At 38.4% G+C, this 8,944-nt stretch overlaps 1 protein-coding gene across 1 annotated transcript in view; it reads left to right on the forward strand.

Moving 5' to 3' along the window:
• The first annotated feature begins 1,826 nt into the window (after window positions 1–1,826).
• QKI (QKI, KH domain containing RNA binding) overlaps window positions 1,827–8,944 on the forward strand; it is a 261,229-nt gene continuing 254,111 nt past the window's right edge. The window contains exon 1 of the mRNA XM_025214536.1: window positions 1,827–1,849. The gene's annotated coding sequence lies outside the window, so the exon portion shown is untranslated. The remainder of the gene's footprint in view (window positions 1,850–8,944) is intronic.

The following is an 8,944-nucleotide window of genomic DNA, read 5'->3' on the forward strand; positions in this document are numbered from 1 at the left end:
GAAATTGCTACCCTTAAAAGTTTATGGTAGGGTTATCTAGCCATTAAATTATGTAGCGAACAGTAGGTATAACTTGGTAATTATAGTGGCGCTCTTGACTAGAAAAATAATATTAGTCTAAGGACTTTATACTTGTATTAGTTAAGTTTTCATATAAGATTATTGTACCTAAAAAATGATTTTTTTTCTAGTTTCTTAACCCTGTCTTTCTTTATATAGACAGTTGTACTGTTCTCTATGTACTCTTGGTAATCTTCACTTTATCTGGGCAGGCCTCTTATAAAAAGGATGAAAATCTCTTAACAATTTTAAAACTTAATCTTTTAAAGGATGGTATACAAAGTTGTACTTCTAAACAAAACAAATAGCAGCTTTAGTGGCTCTTTGTTTAAGCTTTTCATTGCTAATGTCATTTAGGGCAGTATTTCTCAACGTATGGGCCACAAGAATATATGAAAGGGTCACAAAGTTTAAAAATGGATTTTCCTTTAAAGGGGAAAAACATTAGAAACTCTGGCTTTTCATTTGCAGGTTGGTAGAGTTCCAGCCTGTGATAGGCTGCTTGGGGCTCCCAATGCCCCCATCTCCCTGTGCCGTGCCCCCCCCCTCCCCCCACGTACACACTGGTGGCTGGGGGCAGCGGGCAGCAAGTTAGGACTGGCCGTTGATGTTTCCAAATGGGTCCTGATACAAAAAAATATTGAGAACTGCTGATATATGGTACAATCTGAATTTGATGGTGGAGACAAAATTAAGGTCAAACTTCCATTCTGAAAGCTGCTTCCTCTTCATGGTGCCTGACTCGAGACTTGTATTCAGTTCACTTTTATTAATCTTTTGGTCCGAGTTAAACATTTCAGTTTGCTTATGTTGTTTGAGCAAGTTTAGCATAGTCTAAAAAAACCCTGATAAGCTGAAACTTAACACTATGCCTGTGCTGTGATGCTTTCCTTGTGTCACAGAATGTACTTGTTTCTAAGACAGTTACGTTTTCGTTAATATTTGATAAAATTTGACAAAATAGTAGTCCCCTTCTTGTCGTGATTTCTGTTGAAAGGTGTGATTGCAGCCTACACTAAAGACTGGAAGTAAATTCTGACTCTGCATTATCTTATCTAGTTGATAATTTCATCAAATAGCCCCGGAAACTTGGTGTGCCAATTGTTGGAAGCAATGGGCCATGAAATAATTGTAACTGCAGCTTGCAAAAAGCAAGCTATTGTTTTCAATAAAGTTGAGTTGAAATCAGCTTTCCATGTTGCATTGCAGCGGAAAACTAATTAATTACCATGTGACAAGAGATGTCATTTTTTTCATTCCTGTCAAGAAAAGTTGCTAACGATATTCAGTCATAAGAAGAAGAAATGCCCACTACTATTGACTGAAGTCTAACTTAATCAAGTAAATGACTTGGTCTGATTAACTGCATGGCAGATTTCCACTGACTTCAAACAGTAAGCAATGCATAAGGTTCAACATCTTGCAGAATTGCAGTGTTTCTGAAACTACGTATCTTACTCACTGATATCTTAGTTGCACCTTCTGGTAAAACGAGGGTTTTAATCATGACTTCTTAATAAAATTAATCTTTATTAGTGGATGGAATCAAATAGAAAATGGTAAGGTATGAATACCATGAATAATTTTCTGCTGAAATCTGGTCTTGGGTCTACATTTACTTAGATTTTGGCATTGCTCAAATTCCACATCAAAGTTTTCCTGCCTAAAGCTTTGTGTATCCCTTTACATGCAGTCAGCAATTGAAGAATATACAGGCTCGAGTTGACCAGAACAGCAGCACTTCTTCCTACAATTCTTCCTGACACTTTTTCTGTAGCTATATGGCCAGGTAAAATTATATTATAAATGGAATATAGACAATGGGATAGGTTGACCAGCTGGGGTAAAGCTGCTCTGTTTTTTGTAAGAATCAGCAGGTATTAAAATCTTTCTGAGGGAAAATATACCTTGAACTAGACAAAAGAGAAGATTTTTGGGATCTAACACTAATTTATACAACTAGGCAGGAGGTAAATTAGGTCAGAATGAGGAAGCACAATTGATAGCATGCAAGTTTGGTTACATTAGGATATAACTGCACTATGAAAGCATTTGACATTCTTTAAACTTTCATGTTCTAAATGTACCTTCTGATGTATATTTTATCTGTCTTTGTTATTCTTTATCACCAGGCAGGTACTGAATTCTAACATGTTGTATTCCATGGGACTCATCCGCTGTTCTCTACCTCCTTCCTCCCCAGTGCAACCGTGGGTTTTCCCTAGTTTTTATTCTAGATGAGTGAATTTGAACACCACTGCAAAAATGAGGCCCAAGCATTTTTTTGGTTTTGATGTCACTTCTTTTGAGGTATCAATTGTAAAACAAAGTAATGTGAGCGTACTAGATTAAATCAGATCTTTTTCTGTAGAAAATACTTTAAAAAAGTGTTTCAGTGAATCAGTGACATCTGAGCTTAGCTGAATCAAGGTAGTTCTTATTGATTTTTTTTTTGTTTGTTTAATAAGGAAATAAAGAAATCTCAACCTCCTCCCCCCCCCCCCCCCCCAAAAAAAAAATTCCTCTGGTTACACTAGTGGCCATAGCTGCTTGTCCCCTCTTTTTCCCCGTTGCTACATTAATTGTGGGGGTAGGAGAGAGGGTGAATAGCTGCAATTCTCACTCCCTGGGCCCTGGAGCCATGCAGAAGCATGGGCTTTGGCCAGAGCCTGTACCAATCAGCTGGTGAGTTCAGAGAGCTCACAGCAAATGGGAGGCTCCAGGAGGAGTTCTGCTGACATGAGAGTGAGTTCAGGGAGCTAGCTGTGCTTGTGCAACACAAGCCAAAGGTAGGTGTGGCTGCATCATCCGTAACTATATCCTGGCTCTGCCCACATTGTAGCTCATTAGGAAATTACAGAGCAAAAGATGTAAATACATTAAATCTACCAATGCAAGTATCCTATATATGTGCATATTTCATCTTTGTAGTTCCCCATTGGATATTTTCTCAGGTGGCTACACTGTGAAACAAACCCAAATTATTAATAATGGAATGAAAGATGTTAGGTCAATTGAGTATTGTTAATTTCCTTTTTTGTTTTCAGAGATTAAATATTTTAATTTGATGCTGAACTTTTAAATTTAGGCAAACCAACAATTTTAAAAAATGTATGTAGACAGAAGCATAAACCTAGTGACTTGCTGAAGCATTTAACATTAAATATAATTGTGGCTTTTATTCAAAAAGCTAAACTGAAATATGCCACCTGTGCAGAACTCTTTCTCTGAGATATATACGAGTTGGGGGTTTCTTATGTGAATGATAGGCCCTTGCATCACATTGGAGAAGCTAATGTCTGAATGGATGTGGTGGCTGCCTCAGAATGATGCTGCTGTTAGCAGTGAAAAATGTCTTCCTTACAATTCTTGTGCAGTAGGCCATGGAGTGCAGCACATTTTTATAATAAAGGTGATGAATTTAATCGCAAACTGGCAGCCAAATGGAAATTGCAGACCTTGATACTGGGAGAAAATTGCCTATAAAGCAACTCCTGAGAGAGAAGGCTTTAAATTTATCCACCCATTTCGACATTGAGGAGAACATAGGAATTGCAGGGTATTTTGCTTGGCCTGCTTAGTTCAGATGGATGACACTTCAGTCTTCCTTTATTTAAGAAGTAGATACAGTTTGTTAAAAGAATGACCTTGTTGCCTAAACTTTACATGGTAAGACTTTTAGAAAATGTATTCTTCTGTTAACCTGAAATATTTGTACTTTATTCTGTATATTATGATGTAATATGCATAATGAACTGAAATGTTTATTATTTCACACAGCTTTTCCCCCTTTTGTATGGGTAGCTCTGATACTGTTTGAGAAGGGATGCATTTAAAAAAAAAACCTTGGAGGTTGCAGAATTATATTCATGTGATGAATAATCCTGTAAAATGATTTAGCTGGTTTCGAGTCATACTGCTGGTACTGGGGGTGGGGCAGGGGGAAATAGGAATGCTTTTTCTGGAAAAGTGTAACAAATGGAATGTGGAATAGAAGTATTGGTAATAATATGACTTAACTATATCATAGCTTATAAAATTACATTGATTTAAAGTAAATGGTATTAATAGTCCTAAATGTTAGGTATTTCTGTTAGGGGAGCCACTAGAAACTGCAAATATGAATAAGGTCTGTATTGTAGTAAGCAGTATATAAACAAGTAATAAGAACTGTTCTCCTCCTAGAAAACTTATTATAATGATAGTGTAGTATTGGAACCTTTGCAGGTATGTTAGGTAATGAAAAATACATTATTCGTAGGTAATTCTATGTGCCTTACTGCTGTAATATTTGAGAAAAATCTGTAGCTTTATGGTGTGAGAATTAATCATTATCAAAACACAATAAGAGTGAATAAGCTGCATTGATTTCCTTACCTTTTGTACCAAATATTTCTTTGAAAATAAGAGTAGCTCCATGAAACTTTAAACTGGTCTTGGATGTTCTCTCAAAAATTTCTATTTGAGTCCTTTTCTTCACATAATCTTAATGTCTTTTTCCTCAGGTTGAAATGTTAGTAGTTCTGGTGGGTTTCATCTTGAAACTTGAAACCGTCAGAGGGCTCCTAATGCTTGCTTTGACATTTTGATACAATGTTTTGAACTGATCTAGCGTGTATGTCCCATGTCAACAGTTCCTGATCATAAGACGTGGTCCTGTCATCTTTCTATGCAAACTTACAGCATCCTAACAAAATGCAGTGGTGATTTGTTTTAAACATCTAACAATATTCAAGGCGATTGTTGCCATTTTTGTTTTATCCAGAAGAAACAAAGGATCAAAGTTTACTTTTTAAAACAGTTTCTAAAAATTCTGCATAAAGAGATCCTGCATAGCAGAAAAGACTGTTTAAATGTACCTGGTTCCCTGTATCAGTGCATTATCTGTTTCTAGATAAGGAAATTCTTTGGGTCAAAAGGAAATGTATACAAAGTAACAATATAAAAAATATCATTGAGTTGCTATATAATCCCCACGCTGCCTGCAGCATCTGGTGCTGTATTCTGTAGTACCCTATCAAGTATACACAAATTTTGGATGTTGTAAATAGATTCATTTTTGAGACGCTGGAATGTTTATCAGTTTGAGCAAAAATAATTTACTTACCTGACTTCTCCAGATAGCCACATCCACTATTCTGTCCTTCTGGATTTAGGAGGAGAGCTTAATTTTCAGCTAGTCTTCAGTCTTCTGTAAAGGATATTTCAATACAAGTAACAGTTTCATTTTTTTTTTTTTTTTTTTACTTCCTGTCAGATTTCAGCTTTGTAATCCTTCATATTGGTGTTTTTTCCAGAAGGGAGCAAACCCTTCCCTATTTGTGATGGGGGTTAGTCCTATCTTTTGAAATAATGAAGAAAAATATAAGACAGAACACTGAATGCATTATTCAGAAGAATTTTGTTCAGAACATTTCTTTCCAAATATTTTCTGTGATTTCAAATGCTGTTATCTAATGTGGTACATTCTCTGTTATCAAGATCCCTTTGCTATCCAAACAACAACATTTTAAAACTAATTGGTAACTGTTGGGAGTGTGTGACAAACTCTTTTTCTCTTAAGCTATATTTCATGAGGCACTGCATCTTTTACTCTTGTGGTTTGGTACACTAACTTTTAACTATTGCACTTATCCAAAAGAAGTCAGCTGTTGAAATGGCGTTTCACCAGGTGCTTTCCAGAAGGGTTTGGATAATAAAGGATAGACTGTAGACAGAACTGTGTTATCTGTACTTGTCTGTCTGTTGGTTCATACGCTTCTCAGAGGTGTTCATAAAGGGAGTCACTTTGTGTTATCATTTAGTTAAAGAATTAGAAAGCATAATTCTGAAACAAGAAATATAATATGGAACTGCATGGTTTAAAACTAACAACCTATTTATACTACAGTGTACTTTTAAGTACATAGCCTAGGGACTAAAAAAAAGACTTTTTGAACAGTGTTCACTAACTACAGGAACAACCTGCATTAAAGTTTTTGCACCTCCTAAAGGCTTATTACCTTATTTTGGGGGGTGTTGTATTCTTTAATAGCAGTCTGAAAGTTGAATCAACCTTCTCAGTTCAAGATTTCTTTAGAAGCTTTTGTATTAAGAACTTCTAGTCAGTTTCACCAATTACGAAGTTAAATAGAATACACTTAGGCTACAAAGCAGGTAGTAGAACTGAGAGTTCCAGCACATGTTAATCCATTTATGTGAGATGAGGAAAAAATGTTTGTTACCATATAAACAGCAAGTAGTAAACTAGTGTGTTTTTTAGGTAGGTAAACTGCATTTATCTAGTGTGCATGTAAGTGAAGTGTGCTGTTGTGGGCGGTGGGGGGAGGAACTTTCTAAAGTACAACTATCAGTTGTTAAAAACAGGATCTGATGCATTTGCCACTATTTAAGAACCTTATTATTACAGAATCTTTGAGAGGGGAAAGAGACTTCTTTTTAATCTTTAACTTCTTGGGTCTATTTTTCTGTCTGCTTCTTGAAAACTTGAAGGTGGGTTAAGTTATTACAGTAATGTGATAATCCTTTTAAAGAAAAGCTTCTGAGATGGCAGCAGTATCTCTATGCATTTCAAATTTATACAAGACATATTTTGTATTTTCATCTTAATTTGACTCACTAAGCTTTAGGGGACTAAGTTTTGCTGTGATCAGTCTCTGGCTGAAACTGATCCGTCCATTTTTAATGTATTGTAAACTGTGGAAGACAAATATTGATTCTTTAATTATAGATCTAAGTACTTTTCACCCCCAATTGAGAATCAATCCTCTCTGAGTGGAAATAATTTCAATTAGTTTTATTTTCTTAAAATAATTAGAGTGAAATTAACACAAGAAAAAGCCATCTCATTAATATAAAAATTGGACATTTTCCCCAATCTGTTCTCAGTCATTGAAGTGCTTACTATTAACGTTTTTTTTGCAGGCAGTTCACAAAGATTAATTTAAGGAACTATCCTATTAAAAAAACCATTCTGCAAACCTTAGTTACTAACCAGGCATCTAATTTGACTTATTCAGAAGTTTTATAAAATGACTGTTTCAGATGTGGACCTTGAATATTTCATTAACAGAAGATACCATGATTATCATTATCAAATGAAAACTGTAGGTGCCCACAAGAGCCTTGAGTAATGACACTTGTCAGAGGAAAGTTATTCACTTAAGCTTCAGTCCCAGAAGTCTAGAACTAGGGCGCACCCACAGATATTGGTAGGAGAGAGGTTTAAAACTAACAAGAAAAAGGTTGGGTTTTTTTGTTGTTTTTTTTATTGCAACATGGAGGTAACTTGTGGAATTCATTGCCACAGCAGGTGATAAAGGCAGATGGCATAACTAGGTTCAAAAAGGGACTAGACAAATGGATTATAGATCTAGAAATAGCTGTTGAACAAAATAGTTGGAAATGCTTCCTCTGGCATGTTTAAACCAATGATGGTGGATGCCTGGGAGGGTAATGAGTAAGAGGATAGATAGTTCTAGATAGAACTTGTTCAGTGCTCTCCCTGTATAACATTTTGCCATTGCTGGAGCCAGGATCCTGGGCTAGATGGTCCATTTATCTGATTATGAATGATGTGTGTGGGGGGGATTCCCTGAGTTTGGTGGTGCACCCCCTGCGAAAAGTGCTGCTGACACTGCCGGTGGCATCTGCAGGTGGTCTCTGACCACCAGTCGGTGTTTGCCCTCCCGCCCCCCCCCGGCTCTGGGGGCATGCAGTGTTCATGGATCTGACCTGGTATGGCACTTATTAGGAGTTTCCAGATGAGCACAGGCATGCAGTGTGTGGCGCCAAAGACCTGCTGGTGGCACGTGCAGGTGTTACCTATGCTGTTGCTTTGCAATACTGGGGTGGGGGTTGTTCAACCCTGGGAGATTACAAGGTGTGCTGCTGCTACTTGTCCCTGGGGAAACGCATGTTTTTGCTTGACCTGATGCACCCATTCGGTGCATCTATATATGCGCTTTACTGTGGAGTAGTCTAATTAGCTCCTCAATAAGTGTTGCAGTCTACATGTACACTGGTATTAGGACACAGTAGATTAATTTCACCATAAGATAGTACTGTACATGTAGACTGAGCTGCCTGGGCACAAGGGTGCTAAAGTGTCGGGGCTGCCTGCCAGCTAGCCTTGCACTGTAGCATCCTTGTCCCCCAGCCAGCCCCTCTGTAGCCCAATGCTGCCCCCCCCAGAGCCCAGGGTTGACTTGCTGGACCTCCTGGTAGTTTGGGGAAGCTCTGCCCCAACTCTTAACTGCTGTGGTCCCAGGCATGTGTGTAAATGGTGTACCTGGGAGCAGCTGACTGACAGGAATTCATCAGCGACTTGGACGAGGGTCATCAGCGACTTGGACAAGGGAGTGAAGTGTATACTCTGTCCAAGTTTGCGGATGACACAAAACTGGGGAGAAGTGGACACGCCGGAGGGCAGGGAACAGCTGCAAGCAGACCTGGATAGGTTGGACAAGTGGGCAGAAAACAAGAGAATGCAATTCAACAAGGAGAAATGCAAAGTGCTGCACCTAGGGAGGAAAAATGTCCAGCATACCTACTGCCTAGGAAATGACCTGCTGGGTGGCACGGAAGCGGAAAGGGATCTTGGAGTCCTAGTGGACTCCAAGATGAACATGAGTCGGCAGTATGACGAAGCCATCAGAAAAGCTAATGGCACTTTATCGTGCATCAGCAGATGCATGACGAATAGATCCAAAGACGTGATACTTCCCCTCTATCGGGCGCTGGTCAGACCGCAGTTGGAGTACTGCGTGCAATTCTGGGCACCGCACTTCAAGAGGGATGCGGATAACCTGGAGAGGGTCCAGAGAAGGGCCACACGTATGGTTAAGGGCTTGCAGGCCAAGCCCTACGAGGAGAGACTAGAGAA

Source organism: Alligator sinensis, unplaced genomic scaffold (assembly GCF_000455745.1).
Source record: "Alligator sinensis unplaced genomic scaffold, ASM45574v1 scaffold904_1, whole genome shotgun sequence".
Lineage (NCBI taxonomy): Eukaryota > Metazoa > Chordata > Crocodylia > Alligatoridae > Alligator > Alligator sinensis.